Source organism: Pinus tabuliformis, chromosome 5_1 (assembly GCF_031772625.1).
Source record: "Pinus tabuliformis cultivar Carrire ecotype Pingquan chromosome 5_1, CPIR1, whole genome shotgun sequence".
In the NCBI taxonomy this organism is placed as follows: domain Eukaryota; kingdom Viridiplantae; phylum Streptophyta; class Pinopsida; order Pinales; family Pinaceae; genus Pinus; species Pinus tabuliformis.
This window is the reverse complement of record NC_142305.1, coordinates 214356386-214372307: the sequence shown is the minus strand read 5'-3', so window position 1 is coordinate 214372307 and position 15922 is coordinate 214356386. Positions and strand designations below refer to the sequence as shown.

The window sequence follows — 15922 nt, the reverse complement described above, 5'->3', positions numbered from 1 at the left end:
CTCACTTTTGGTTGGCTCCACTCCAATTAAAGTGGAACTCCCCTAAAGATAGGATATCTGAGACCATAGAGTGGAGACACAATGTGATATATTGGAGAGTAGCTCAAGCAAAACAAGTGGTTGTAATATGAATGGGTAAATAAATGGCCGGAGAACAAAATTGTGAATGAAAATCCCAATACCAGTGCCAATCCAATTATGGGCTAAATGGAGTCAGATTAATATGAATCCAAGAGGGCAAGTGCTTGGATATGTAAGGTTAATAAAAGCTGCTATGCATGCCACAAATCAGCCTTAGCTTGCTGAAGTTTATGCAGAAAACTAACCTTGGAGAGGTAGGATTGCTACTTTAAAACAATGTTATGAAGGTGATGTTATATTATTCCAAGCAACAACCTAATTTGGTAGATTCAAGCTTAATATAACAGAAATGAATATAAGAGTAATCGACTCTTCATATTACATTATCCAAACAATGCATGGTTCATTGCAAGGCCCTCATAAAATGCTACAAGGATTTCCTACAATAAAAAGTCGGCATATGAAAAATAAATTGCACACATGAAAGCCTCACACAAACAAGATATTATACCTCCAATCTTCCATCAAGCTCCAAGCATGTGATGTACAAAGGTAGTCCAAGCGGGGAGCTCCTCAATCTCTAGAGTCTCAACAACCATTACAATGGAGATAAGATAAGATAATTTTATTAATGTCCAACAAGTGACCAGAAAAGTAGGTCATTGGGACCAAAGGATACATCCAATACGAGTACAATGTGGGAATGCAAACACAACTCCAAGAAAATGGCAAAGCTAAATCTAGGATATAATGAAGTAAAGAAGGATACAACTAAAGGACAACCTCATAAACATGTATATAACCAGACCAAAGGCCCCAATGATGTAGAAGACCAAGTGAATAAGTCCAGGGCCGGAGGTTGATGATGTCAAGAATGCCCAAGTCTGATCGTTGACGATAAGGGGGGAAACAGTGGTGCTGGTTCGCTATCCGAGTCCTCTAGATCCAACGAGGTGTTTGGTTGCACGATTTTGGGGGGATGTAGGAGCGAGGGATGCTCCTAGCATCCAAGGCCGAAGGAAAGAAGCTCTGGATAAGTCTTCGATTGCTTCGCTGGGGTTGGGGAGGAGTCCTTCGGGGGGGGGGGGGGGCCACCCTGCTTTGGAACTATTTGGAACTAATCCCTTTTACACTTTAGGTGTGAGTGGACTAATGTGTTATTCGACACCTCCGCAACGGTCTCAAAGCTACCAGTTGGCCTCCCAACGGGGGGGTTGAGGGGAGACCTGAGGTGTCACTGTTCTACTATCTGAAATACTGTGGAACTTAGCTTGTTTCTCGTTTCTTTGATTAGCTGGATCAACTTGAAGGTATGATGTGATCATTCGAATCGTCCCCGAGTGAGGCGAAGTATGTAGGATCTGAGATTTGTGTCTGAATATCTCCCCGATGAAGAGGGCTAGGCATCTCTGGTTAGGATATCAGAAGAAGGTAGAGAGGAATCATCCTAAATATCTATAGAGGCAGTGGTAGTGCCCTCTAATCTAGTAGTATAAGGGGAACCTAAAAATGAGGTGCTGCTCTGTCTCTGGCTCCCGAAGGTGACACACCTAGTAGATCCTATTAGATCTTGTTATATGGTGGTTAGTCTCTGCTTGGACTCTATGAGAACCAACCTGAAGCTGGCCTAGTGGGGAATCTAGAATTCTTCACAGTAATTTCTAGATTCTTAGTGAGAAAGGGAGATCGATTTATTTGCAGAGGCCAATTTCTTCCAGCTAGTGCAAATTGTTTTAGGGAGGTCGAGTTGCCAATGCGAGTACGAATTTTCCAGGAGGTTCGATTTGCATAGGAGAAATCGAGTTTGTTAGTGAAGGACGAAATTCCAGTGGAGGCCGAGTTATTTTCCCAGTAGGTGTGAGTTTCTAGAGTGGCCGAGTTATTTTCCGAAACGCACCAATTGGATCGATTTAGGGTCACAAAGAGGCCGAATTGATTTAGGGGGCTCAGCTGCTTCCAAGAGTTTTAGTTAGCTTGCAGAAGTGAAGAAATAAATTTGCCAGAGCTTTGCTAGTAAACGACAAGCAATTTATGTAATTCTCAATTGTTGAAGAATAATAAAAATCCCTCATCTGTAGAACTAGTTTTCCCTTTGGGGTTTTTCCAAGGACAATTTGTCCAAAAATACCAGTGTCAAATTTTTATGTGTTATTTTCTCAGTTCCTGTGATTATTTATTTGTGAAATTGCAGTTGTGTTATTTTTAGTATTCTTTGTGAATTAATTTTCTAGAAGACAAATAATTTGCAAAGATAGAAGATTAATAACCAGTAACTGCAATAAAATTTTCACATGGTATTAGAGCAAGTTCAGTGAAGCGCAACTTTGAGGGGAAAAGAGACTCAACCAATGTTGCACGAAGCGAGGACGGTTTTTGGAAGCAGGGACGCGTAAGCGCCTATATATATATATATATATATTTTTATATTTTTTTGCATTTATATTAAAAAAGACATCCAAAATACCAAATTAGTTCTAAAAGACATGAAAATATGCATATTTTTACGGAAATCAAGATAGATATGGCATCCATTGTACATCAATGATTAATTATTCTAGCGTCAACCATCTACAATCTAGATTCCTCTTCTCTTGTCTAGCCTTTGCCTCTACTTCAATTCTATAGGGATTTTAGGCAACATTGCCTAATTTTTTATCAAACAGCTTAATCCAAGCCTTATAATATGGTAGAGAAAGCTTAACATGCCTGCTCAACGATTTTGACTTGAGTGAAGGGTACATAATTGCTAAGGCCATGACAAAAGAGTTCAACAATCAATAACACCAACACTGGGGTACATATAGGGCTTGTTGCTCTTGATTAAATGCCAATTACCTGCCCTCATATATGATATAATCTAATGAAACACCACAATCCCATTGATCCTGAAAATTGTTAAGTCTGCTGAATTTTGAATGGGATATGAAATTCTATTTTCTCCATATGAAATCTAATGAGGTTGGAACTACTCTCAAACATCCTGAGTCATTTCATGGTAATGTTAAAAATTTAAGTAAATGGATGGAAATGAAAGATAAAGGAGAATGTCACTTTTACTTAAAGAATTTAACATTACCATTAGGAAGCATCTAGAGAGCATCAAGGGGCACCTTGGGAGTATTCAGAAAGTGTAGTTTCTCACAGAACAATTTGAAATTTCCAAAAACAAAAAAAGCCTTGCAGAACCGTCCACCTTCTCTTGGATCCGCTCACAATCCGCTGTGGATACACGCCCGAACCTCCACAGATCCGCACTCGGTCCTTTTTGGATCCGCGTATCAGGAAATAGGAACCATGGATTGGGCAGTAGGAGCCGCAGATCGGGCCCCCACGAATCCAAATTTGCAGGGATCACCAAAAAAAGGAGGAACCACAGATCCGATTTTCCGATCCATGGTTCTGCCGAAGGATCGGTGGCGGATCCGTACGGGATGTGGATCTACCTTTGGATCCTTGGGGGGGATGGTTCCTGCAAAACTGGACTCAACGCTGGGCATAAGAAGAGAAATCGAGGTATATAAAACCCAGTTCGAACTTATCTAGATTTATTTGGGTTTTGTCTATTTTATGAGGTTTTTCAAAAATGGCTTCAACAAGACTAAGAGATCAAGACAGATTGGATGGAGGTTCAAACTTTGGTGTCTGGAAAGCCTGAATTTCCTTGTTTCTAGAGGAGAATGGTCTCAAAGAATACGTGACCAATGTTGTAGCTGTACTGATAGATCCAACACAGCTCGCTCCGTACAAGAAGGAAGATGCCAAGGTGAGAAGAATAGTCCTTGACGGGGTTAAGGACCATATTGTTCCACATATCGCAAATCTAGATACAACGAAGAAGATGTAGGACGCCATTCTAAATTTGTACCAGAAGCTACCACGAACAGGAAGTTGATTCTCAGGGAGAAGCTAAGAAATACACGGATGAAGAAGGGTAAAGACATTGTTAGTTACCTCACCAGAGTTCGACTTGTTAAGGATGAGTTGGAAGTCGTCGGAGATCAGTTTGTTAATTTTCCACTGCTCTATGCTATGTCAATTACTTTAGCCAAATTCAGTTCTTCATTAAGCTATCCTATCAGTAACATTTAATTCTTCCAATGTTCAACAGTAATTGAAGATAAAACAATAAATGCAATGATAATAGGAGGCAATCAAGAACATCAACAAGAGACACCGATTTGGTCAAAGACAATGGAAAAGCCCCACAAGGGGGAAAACTCTTTGAAATTCATCTTCTATTAGATTGTCATAAAAAGCTCAACATAGAGTACAATGAGTCCAAATCCATAAACAAGAGTCAAAGTCAAAGCCTTGACTTATTAACCAATCAACCAACCAAGTTTCAATTTGCCAATGATGAAACAGTTAAATATGGTTAGCTGTCATAATCTACAATTTTGGTCAACAATCAACAATAGTCAACATGCTCTAACCTGTCCACAATCCTATGGTCAAAGAGCTCCAATCAAACTTGTTCAAAGGTCAAATAGTGTGGCTTGAAGTGCTGGTCAAACAGAGCAAAAAATAGTCCAAAACCATTCAGTCGAACTCGATCAAATGAGAGAAACTTCTGCGGTCAAGTTTTCAATTTTTCCTACAGTCAACCCAAGTCAAACAACTCCAAATGCCTCGGTTTTTGTGCCAAAAGATGCGACCTGGAGAGATAGAAATACCCCAGAAAAATTGAAGTCAAACTCTCATCCAAAGTTCAAAGTCAACACTGGTCAATGTTGGTAAAAGTTGCAGAATAGTTTAGATTTTCAACCACCTATAATTTTGTCCTCCTTTCTACCCACACGTGTGAAAAAGAGTTGCCTCAGACCTGTACAAACCAATCAGATTTAGAGAAAGAAGATGAGTTGATGTGTGTGATATCCAAATGAAGTTGAGGTCACTTGTATTTATATGCGTTGGAGGAGGGGGTCCTTAGGCCGACCTTAACAATTTGTGTACCTGTAGGATTGGCTTCAAAATACATTTTTCCTTATCCAAACTCAGTGCTTCAAAGGTCAGTTTTGGTGCTCTCAGAAAGAGGAATGTAGTCCAATGATTGGAATTTGTCATTGCGTTGCCAAATTAACTCCCTCTTAGCTAGGGAGAAATTCCAACTGCATCATGTGATCATCGCAAATATCTCATCATCAAGTCATGTTTGTTCATCTCGACTCAACTCTATATGTTGATTCATTTTCTAATCTAAAGAAGAAGAATCATAGGGGAGCTATAGCTACCACCCTCTATCCATCGGGGAGCCACTGCTAGTCTGCTACCACTCGGAATAATTGCCAGCAGGGAACCAATGCCACTACTTGGGAATCATTTGCCAGCGAGGAGCCAATGCTACTACCCGAGAATCATCTGCCAATGGGGAGCCATTGCTACTACCCTGAAATCATCTGCCAGTGGGGAGCCAATGCTACTATCGGAGAATCATCTGCTAGCGGTGAGCCAATGCTACTACTCGGGAATCATCTTCCAATGAGGAGCCAATGTTACTACTTGGGAATCTACAAACAATAGGAGGGATGCCACTTACCTTATGAGGCAAGCACTGCACCTATCCCACTGCCTGGCAATAATAGGAGGGATACTACCTACCATAAATGATAAGGATTGCACCTATCTATTATCTGTTGATCTTCCCAACTTGACCCTTAAGAGTCAGTGGTAGAACACCTACATCTTTAGTTTGAGCGGGGTGCCACTTACCATAAATGGTAAGGATCTCTCCTGACTCAAGCAGCCAAAAGCCATTGGCCAGATGGGTGGGAAAGACAGATGCCAACTGGGGTATGCTTGTCAAATCTAGAGGTCCCTCAACCCCAAGAGCTCCAAGGCTCAATTCCTCAGCCTGAGAGCTCAAACAGGGGGGAAGAGCATAGCTCAGTGTCCTCGATCAACCAAGAACCTTACTCGAGATAGTTACATCTATTAGTCCAAGCTGCTCTATATCTGCAATTTGCTCATCAGTCAAAGTATGACGGAGTCTTACAGTTCCTCTTTGTACCATATCACGTATGTAATGATATTTGATCTCAATGTGCTCGGATTTGTCATAAAATACAGGATTCTCTACCAATCGGATCCCACTCTCGTTGTCACAATCTATCATTGTCGTATCTAGGACCTGCTCAAACAACTCTTCCAGGCTTACAATGTATCATGCCTTGGTCGTGCTTAAAGCAACAAACTTCTGTTTCCTACTTATCCATGATATCATCGTATATATCGAGCAACATTCAGATGTGCTCTTCCTGCCACTAACTTTTCCAGCCCAATCATCATCGGTGTATCGATGCAGTTTCATATCTCTGGAAGTGTATCTCAAACCAAGATCTTTCAACCCGAACTCAGAAGCCAACTCCTCCTTACGATCAATCATCAAAGGCTCACTACCTATCAAGAATAGTTCATCAAAATATAAAACCAAAATCAAAGTCATACCTTGGATCAATTTGAAGTAGGGGTTCAAATTGGGATTGCTTCCAAGCTTCACCAGGTCACTGTCAATTTGGGCATACTAGGCTCGGGGAGCTTGCTTCAAACCACATAATGCTTTCTTCAATATGCAAACATGAGTCTTTTTGTCCTGCACATCTAACCCTTGAGGTTGCTCAAAACATACTTCTTTGTGCTTTTCAATGCTTCCATTTGCTTCATGCTTCATCTTGTATAGCCATTTTGAAGTTGCATTAGACTTTCCTTGAGGTCTCGAAACAACATCCCATACATCATTCTTCATAATCGATTCTTCGGCCATAACATCCTTCCAAACCTGTTCTCTCACAACTACTTCATTCTGTTTGGGATTATCATCAGTCTTGATCTTGCTAGAGGGGAGTGGCCCCCTTGACATCTTTTTATTTTGATGCCATAGCTCACTTTGATGGTTAGTGTCGTGGACCATTGCTAGAAGACGTTTTCCATTGACTTTATAGAGTCCAACTCTAGATCCTAGTGTAAAAGCATCTCTCATTTGAGATTCCTTCGACCAGGAGAGGACCTTTCCATTGATGAAGGCTACTCTCATTCCTTTATCTTCCAAGGCAAAAATAGATATCAAGTTCTTCTTTAGTTCCGAAACATACATCACTTCATGAAGAATAATAGATTCTCCATAGTCTAAATTAAATTTGACAGTACCAAAGCCTTTCATTGGATATGAAGTGTTGTCCCCGAGAATAATCTTCAAACTTGTCTCCCTCTCAACTAGTTTTGAGAGGACTTATACCCGTAGAGGTGTCTAGAAGCCCCACTATCTACCTACCAACTATTATACGAATATGGAGGGGAAGAACCAGAAAGGGCTGAAATAAGAATGTGTTCAGATTGACTAGCAGCTATGTTACTTTCATACCTGGAGTTTCTTGACTTCTTTTGAGGACGAGGACTTTCTTCACGATCATTCGGAGTATCTCTTCTCCTCTAATCTGTTGAGAAATCTATTAGTGCAATGATTAGAGTGATTTCTCTTTTATTGATAATTGCTTGTGATTTCTTTTTACTTTTCTTACTTATTTAGCTTCTTTACTTATTATTATGTTTGTGTATCATCAAACAACTACCAAAACAAGAAGAACAAGAACACAAAATATAGGCTGCAAGCCAGGGCCAAAACCTCTCCACTTGAGAGGAAAACCCGCAAATCTCTTCTCTTCTTATAGATTCTTCAATTGATGAATTCCAAGACCTCTAGACCAAGATCAATACCCTCCAAGACCAAGTCCAACCCTTCCGGATGATGTGCTTCCTTTGTCCAAGTCAAACCCAGTCAAATCTCTTCCAATAACACAACTTTGACCTCCAATTGCAGAATTTCGGCCTCTACTGCAGGTTTGAAATTTTTGGCCCTCTTGCAGCAGCTGCTGCCACGTGTGAGCTTCTTCTAGCCTCCCAAGGCTTCCTCAGACCTTCGCTTGGCTTTTCTCTTCCTTCTGGAGCTTGAGGATGGCTTATTGTGACCTTCACTGACCTTCTTTTCCTTCTTCAAGATCAAACCTGTAGAAGAAAATCCTAGACCAACTGCAGAAACCCTAGCCTTTCTTCGTATGTGTGAGAGAGAAATAGCCCAAAGACAAGTCTTCTTCGTCCTCTTCCTTCTTTGCTGCCTTCTTCTTCTTCCTCCTTTGCTTGAATGAGTGAGTGATGAATGTGTTCCAAGGAGGTCGAGTTTCATCCTTAATTTAGGCCGACTTACGAGTTGCCAGGCCGACTTGGTCTTGAAGGGTATTTTGACACTTTTAAGGACAAAAATAAATTTCTTTACAATTTACAGTGTGCCCGATGGGGCCTTCAACTTATGACAATGACTCTTTTGACTTCTTGACCTAGGACAAATCCTAGAAGCACTCAATGGGTGCTTGACCTATAAAATAAAAGACTCAATAATAATAATAATAATTTTTCTTTCATTTTACAATATACAAAAATCAAAAGTACATTTCATATTTATGAAGACTGAAGCTAGTTACACATTTTTCAACACGACCGTCTCTCCCTCTTCTATCATCTTGCCTTCTTCTATCATCACTTCTTCCATCATTGTACCTGTTGTTATTGTAGCTCCGGTCGGATCTTGGAACATCTCTCTTTCTCGAATAGTCTTGGGCATAGTGACCATGCTTGTGACAATTATAACATTCAATATCCCTTAATCTTTTATTAGAGTCCTTTGACTTTGGAGAGGGCCTATTTGAATAAGATGGTCTTCCTTTTCACTTTTTCTTCTTGTCTTGAGTAACAAATACAACGAGCTCTCCTTCTCCATGTTTTTGAATTCCCCCTCTTGAAATCATCTTGGATTCTTCTTCAGTGAGCTTTCCAACAAGCTCATCAAATGACGGAAATTGTTGTTATTGCTTATGGTGGTAATGAAGGTTTCCCAAATAGAAGGGAGACCTCTAAGGGTTACCAACACAAACGCCCTGTCAGGCACCGTTTCCCCAATTCTCTGCAATTGATCTTTAAGACGAGATATCCTCGTGATATAGGATTGCACATATTCTCTTTATTGATCTTCATATCTTTGAGTTGATCTTTCAAGGAGATGATTTCATTCAAATTATTGATTTCATACATGCCAACCATCTTATCATACATATCCTTGGACTTCTTCAAATTCCCAACATAGGCAAGTAAATGATCTTGTAAACCATCAAATATAATTTTCTTTGCTTTTAACTCACCTTTCTTGTATTTGTTCTTGGCATCATCGGGAACATTTTCCGGAGGCTTAGGGACTTTCCGTTGAATATACTCCAAGACATCATTGTGATCGGATATGATTTCCAACCTAATCTTCCAAGCAACAAAATTTGATGACTCTCCTAGCTTCTCAACCTCCTTGAAGTATGAGGTAGACATCTTGACCTGTTCAAAGAGATTCCTTCAACTTTGCCAAAGATGATTGTTCTAGCTCTTGTCTCCTTTGGGCTTGTCCTTCACCTTATCTCTGATACCATGTTAATTTTCCACTTCTCTATGTTATGTCAATTACTTTAGCCCAATTCAATTTTTCGTTAAGCGATTTTTCAATAACAATTAATTCTTCCAATTGATCAACAAAAATTGAAGATAGAATAGTAAATGCAATGAAAATAGGAGACAATCAAGAACATCAACAAGTTACAAGAGACACAGATTTGGTCAAAGATCAGGGAAAAACACCACAAGGGGGAAAACCCTTTGAAAATTCTATTGTCGTAAAAAGTTCAGCAGAGAGAACAATGAGCCCAAATCCATAAACAACAATCAAAGTCAAAGCCTTGACTTATCAACCAGTGAACTAACCAAGTTTCAATTGCCAATGATGAAAAGTCAAATCTAGTCAACTATCATATTCTACAATTTTGGTCAACAGTCAACAACTGTCAGCGTGCCCTAACCAGTCCACAATCCTGTGGTCAAAGTGCTCCAATCAAACTTGATCAAATGTCAAATAGTGTGGCCTAAAGTGATGGTCAAATAGAGCCAAAAATTGTCCAAAACCATCTAGTCAAACTCGGTCAAATGAGAGAGAAACTTCTACGGTCAAGTCTGCAATTTTTCTTGTGGTCAATCCAAGGCAGACAACTCCAAATGCCTTGGTTTTTGTGCCAAAATATGCGGCCTAGAGAGATAGAAATACCCTAGAAATTTCGAATTCAAACTCTCCTCCAAAGGTCAAAGTCAACAATGGTCAAAGTTGCAGAATAGTTCAAATTTTTGGTCACCTATAATTTCATCCTCCTTTTGCCCACAAGTGTCAAAAGGAGCTTCCTCAAACTTGTACGAACCAATCAGATTGAGACAAAGAAGATGAGTTGATGTGTGTGATGTCCAAATGAGTTTGAGGTCTGTTAGGCCCCTATACTACTAGTGTAACCCCTTATTGTTATTAGTACAACCCCCTTATTATATTGTTGTACCCATGTAGTCCCCATATTGTTATTAGTACAACCCCCTTATTATATTGTTGTACCCATGTAGTCTCCATATTGTTATTATTGTGCCCCATAAAAGCCCACTATTGTTATTATTGTGCCCTTACATTATTATTGTTATGTCGGATCTACTTATATTATGACCCCTTAGATTCCTATATATAGAAAAGAGGTCTTGTCATTTGTATCATCCAAGAATTGTTCATTTGTGTAATGTAAAGGAAGTTGCCCCCTCCAAGAGATTGAATTTTAAGGTGTTGATCTATTTTTTCTATCATTTTGTGAGTTGGTTTCATAACATTTGGTATCAGAGCTTTGGATTCTAGGGTTTCGCTGCTCCAAACAGGTCATCGTGACATTTGCGCTATAACTTTTTTCTGCGATGTTTCAGATGCTAAAAAAAAACCCATTTGGGCCGAAATCGGTTTGAACCTCGGGTCCGAATTTCAGAGCTTTTCGCACTATATTTGCGGAGATATTATCTAAGGAAGTTGGCCTTTTTGTAGATTCCCGAATTACATTCCAAATAGGTGGCCTGGGGAAAATCGTCATAACTTTTGTTTTGAGCATCGGATTGAAATTTTGTAAGAAGTTAAAAAAAGAGGACGGACTGTAGTTTCCTGTGTATATTTTTGAGATCCTAAGGTAAAAACAGTGACACGTGGCACTTCATACAAGTTCGTTATTCTGAAAAGGTATATAATCAGGTCATCTTGGAATATTGTGCATAACTCTTTCTTGGAGAATCCAATTTTGATCAGATTGGTGGTATTGGAAAGAGGACATAGAGGGGGGCTACTGCAGGTCACAATTTCAGAACTGGAAGAACCGAAATTACAGAGTTATAGTCATTTCAAGATCGAGCTCCTAAAATCAAGAAAAGGCGATATGAGGAAGTTTGATGGCAAGGATCCAGCAAATTGGATACTTTAGATGGAGCAATATTTTGATCTACATGGTGTACCACTGTTACAAAAGGTATGTATTGCATCTTCATATTTAAAACCTGATCAATTTTTATGGTATAAAGGGCTTTGTTCTCGTAAACAACTTGTTATGTGGTCAATTTTCATGGAGGAAATGATATCACATTATAAGGATACAAAGAGAAACACATTTTTTAGCTAATTGATAAATCTCAAACAAAAGTGTTCAATGGCAGAGCACATTGAGGACTTCAAAAAATTGAATATAAGGGTAAATGATATCTCAGAGAAGCAAATGATTGATGTCTTCATAGGTACTTTAAAGGATAACATTCAACATGAGGTTCGTCTTTGGGAACCTGATTCATTGGAGAAGGCATTCAGGTGGGCAAGAAAAATTGAAAGCGAAATTATGGAAACAAAGAATCCCACCACTCACGACTATAATTATGAAAGTGTTTCTTCGCCTAGCCTTCCACAACCTACAAGGATTACACCACAACAATTGGAAGAAAAAAGAGAAAAGGGGCTTTGTTACAATTGTGATAGCAAATCCATTAAAGGTCATAAGTGTGCTGAGAAGAAATTATTTTACATAGAGTATGAAGAGGAGGAAGAAAAGGATCAAGAAACATCAAAAGAAGAGGATATGCACTAGGAACAAACCCCAGAGAAAGAAGAAATGAATCCCATCATATCTTGTAAAGCATTGACATGAATTACCACTCTTCAAACTCTCAAGATAGAAGGACATATCAAGAAGAAAAAGGTTCAAGAAGTGAAAGATCATATCGAGAAAGAAGAAATGAATCCAACCATATCTTGTAATGCATTGGTTGGAATTACCACTCTTCAAACTATCAATATAGAAGGACATATCCAGAAGAAAAATGTTCAAGAAGTGAAAGATCACATCAAGCATCAAGAAATGAATCCAACCATATCTTGTAAAGCATTGAAAGAAATTACCACTCCTCAAACTCTTAAGATAGAAGGACATATCAAAAAGAAAAAGGTTCAAACAGTGAAAGATCACATCGAGCATCAACAACAAGTTCTCCAACTTTTAAAGGATAACGCCACTTTGGTGCAAAATCGAATGAAACAACAGGTAGATCAACATTGTAGTGGAAAAAGTTTTGATGTAGGTGATTGGGTATTTTTACAGCTACATCTCAAGCAAGCTACTTATGAGAAAGAAATGTTGGCAATACTACATGCACTTAAGAAATGACAACCTTACCCAATGGGAAGACACTTCAAGGTAAAAATGGATCATGATAGTCTTAAATACTTTTTAGAACAAATATTATCTTTAGAAGAACAAAAAAAATGGGTCACAAATATGTTGGGTTATGACTTTGATATCATCTACAGAAAAGGGAAGAAAATTTTTGTTGCAGATGCACTCTCAAAAAAGAATGAGGATGTGGAAGTATTGTCTTGTGCTGTTTCTATTATCCAACCAGATTGGATAAACAAAGCAAGGGATGAATGGAAGAAGGACAAAGAAGTGTGGCCACTAATTCAAAAGTTACAAAATATCCCAATTCAAACAATATTTCCGGAAATTGAAGAGGAATGAAAAATCATATTGGAACCTGGAGCAGTAACAGAAACAAGAACCCGACAACTACGAAATCGATCATTTTTAGAGTATCTCATCAAGTGGAAGAACTTACCTGCTGAATATTCCACATGGGAGGACAAAAATTTTATACAGAAGTATCAAGAACTACTTAAGCATTGAGGACAACACTTTTTGAAGGAGAGGGGCATGCTAGGCCCCTATACTACTAGTGTAACCCCTTATTGTTATTAGTACAACCCCCTTATTATATTGTTGTACCCATATAGTCCCCATATTGTTATTATTGTGCTCCATAGAAGTCCACTATTGTTATTATTGTGCACTTACATTATTATTGTTATGTCAGATCTGCTTATATTATGACCCGTTAGACTCCTATATATAGAAAGGAGGTCTTGTCATTTGTATCATCCAAGAATTGTTCATTTATGTAATGTAAAGGAGGTTGCCCCCTCGAAGAGGTTGAATTTTAAGGCATTGATCTATCTTTTCTATCATTTTGTGTGCTGGTTTCATAACAAGGTCACTTGTATTTATATGCATTGGAGGAGGGGCAATTTGTCCTTAGGCCGACCTTGACAATTTGTGTAGTTGTGGGCTTGACTTCAAAAGTACATTTTTATTTATCCAAATTCAGTGCTTCAAAGGTCATTTTTGGTCCTCTCGGAAAGAGGAATGTAGTCCAATGATTAGAATTTGTCACTAAGCTGCAAAATTAACACATTTAATTGATGATGAGCTCGTGAGAACAATCTTAAATGGGTTCTCAAAGTAGCGGGATGTGTTCGTTCAGGTGATTAATGGATGAGAAACACTACCGAGTTAGGATTGATTGTGGAGCGATTTCACTCAGGAGGAGCTTAGACTCAGCCTTATCAGTGGTGGCAGTAGTAGTAAGACCCAGAAGTGTGAAGATGACGAGAACATGGCCTTAGTAGAAAAGGCAAGGCCAAGAAGGGTTCTAGCAAAGGATCGAAGGGAGGAGAGAAAAAAAAGGGCTTGAGTAAAATTGATTACTTTTGTGGCGGTCAACATGGTCACTATGTCAGTCAATGTTCGAACTGGAAGAAGGGTGACAAGAAGAAGGGGAAGCAACGGACAACAACTTCAACAAGCATTGATGAGCTATCTTCGAGATTTATAGGATGAGTTCGCTCTCATAGCTTGCCTCTCTTGTTGATTTTGGGTAGCATCAGATGTGTTCTAGCTCCGAAATTTTGTGGAGGGGCTAGAACACATGAGATCTCCAAGACCCAGAAATCATTTGGAGAAATTTCACCTGGATGAGGAGTTATTAAAATAATTAATATTTTTAATGGGTTCCTAAGTTTAAACTTAGGAAAATAAAAATATTAATGGGTATTAATAAAAATATGGGTGTAATGCTTCTAAGAGGCGAGGATCAAGTTTGTTTTAATCTTAGCCGTTGATTAGGGACCTAATCTCGACCGTTGATTCATCAACAAGAAAAATATAAGAGGAGGCATGAGGGTTAGTTGGAGACACACCAAGTGATCAGTTAGTTCGATTTTTCTGGGGCGAGGTTTGTTGAGAAAATTGAATGGCTGATCTGAGTTGAAGTGAGAGGGGCAGTAGCAGAGAGTTGGATCGGAAGGGAGTTCCGAGCCAACGAGTACCAAGCAGAGAGGCAACAGTAGCATCAGAGAGGCAGCGCAGAGGCCTACGCAACCCAGAAAGGGGCTCACGCAAGCCAAGAAGGTTTCTTGCAGTGGCAGTGTGAGATAATCGTCAAAAGTTCGAGATTTTGTTGGGAGTTCGATGTTATGAGCCGAGAGTGCTGAAGTCAAATCTCTTGAGAGAAAATCGATCCAACAGAGAAGTGACGCAGCCTCGCAGAGGCAAGGCGCTGGCCCACACAGAGCAAATTGTGCTGGGATTTTCGCAGTGCTTGTTGGAGTTAGCCATTCAGTGGCTCAGTTGTGACTTAGAGAACGAGGTAAACCCTTGTATGTATTTCTTGCTGCCGATATTTCTTTGAAAGGTTAGCCAGTGTGAGAGGCAACTTGTTGTACTCAGATTTTGCTCGCTTAATAATACAAACTCTCTATATGCTGCACCATTTTTCCTGCGTTGTGTTTTTCCGGGGACGTTTGTCCAAAAATAACGGTGTCCCTTGTGTGTTTGTCTCATATCTATTTCAGTTTATGATCTATATGTTAGTGTAGGTTGCAGTAGTGTTTTTCATCAATGTTTAAATAATTAAATAACTTGTTCAATGTAAAACAATTAGGAGATGATAAAACAGTGATTGCAGTAGGATTTCTGATGTGTAGATTCAGAAATTTTCACATGGTATCAGAGCATTGCAAATCATAGGAGACTGAAGACACCAGCCGGGAGATCCAGAGAATTTGCTGCAGAGAAGCAGCTGTCCCGAGTGACAACACTGTTTCAGAGGCAGAGGAGCAGCTGAAGGTGTGATGCAGAGCCAGAAAAGTGATGTAGAGGCTCACGCAGTGCCTGCGTCAGCATTTCGAGCTTGCACAGGGTGACACAGAACCCAAGAGGAGCTCATGCATTGACTGCGTCAGCTCTCTGGGCCAGCGCAGAGCCTTAGAGGCTTGAATCAATTAGTTGCCGGGGCTGGAGGAGCAGAGCAAATTCGATTTGAGGAGCTAGTGGGACGCTATTGTTGTTGGTGTAGAACAGTGTCTGGGGAGACAAAGCCAAGGTAGAGGGAGTCACTACCTTGACAGATTTCTAGCCAAAGAAATCTAGATCCGGGTTGCAACAACAAAGGAGGATTGGAGAGGAGTGATTCGACATTTGGTCGGAGGATTTCCGTGAAGGAAATCAAGACTTAGAGGGAGTCTAGAGGAGCTTGTTCCTTAGAGGGTTTCTTTCACCAAAGAAATCCAGATCCGAGTCTTGCTGGATTAGCA

At 39.6% G+C, this 15922-nt stretch overlaps 1 protein-coding gene across 2 annotated transcripts in view; it reads left to right on the top strand.

Annotated features, from left to right (window-relative positions):
* LOC149164160 (DNA-directed RNA polymerases II, IV and V subunit 8B-like) overlaps positions 1-15922 on the top strand; it is a 205398-nt gene that overhangs the window by 70771 nt on the left and 118705 nt on the right. The gene's annotated exons all lie outside the window — the stretch shown is intronic.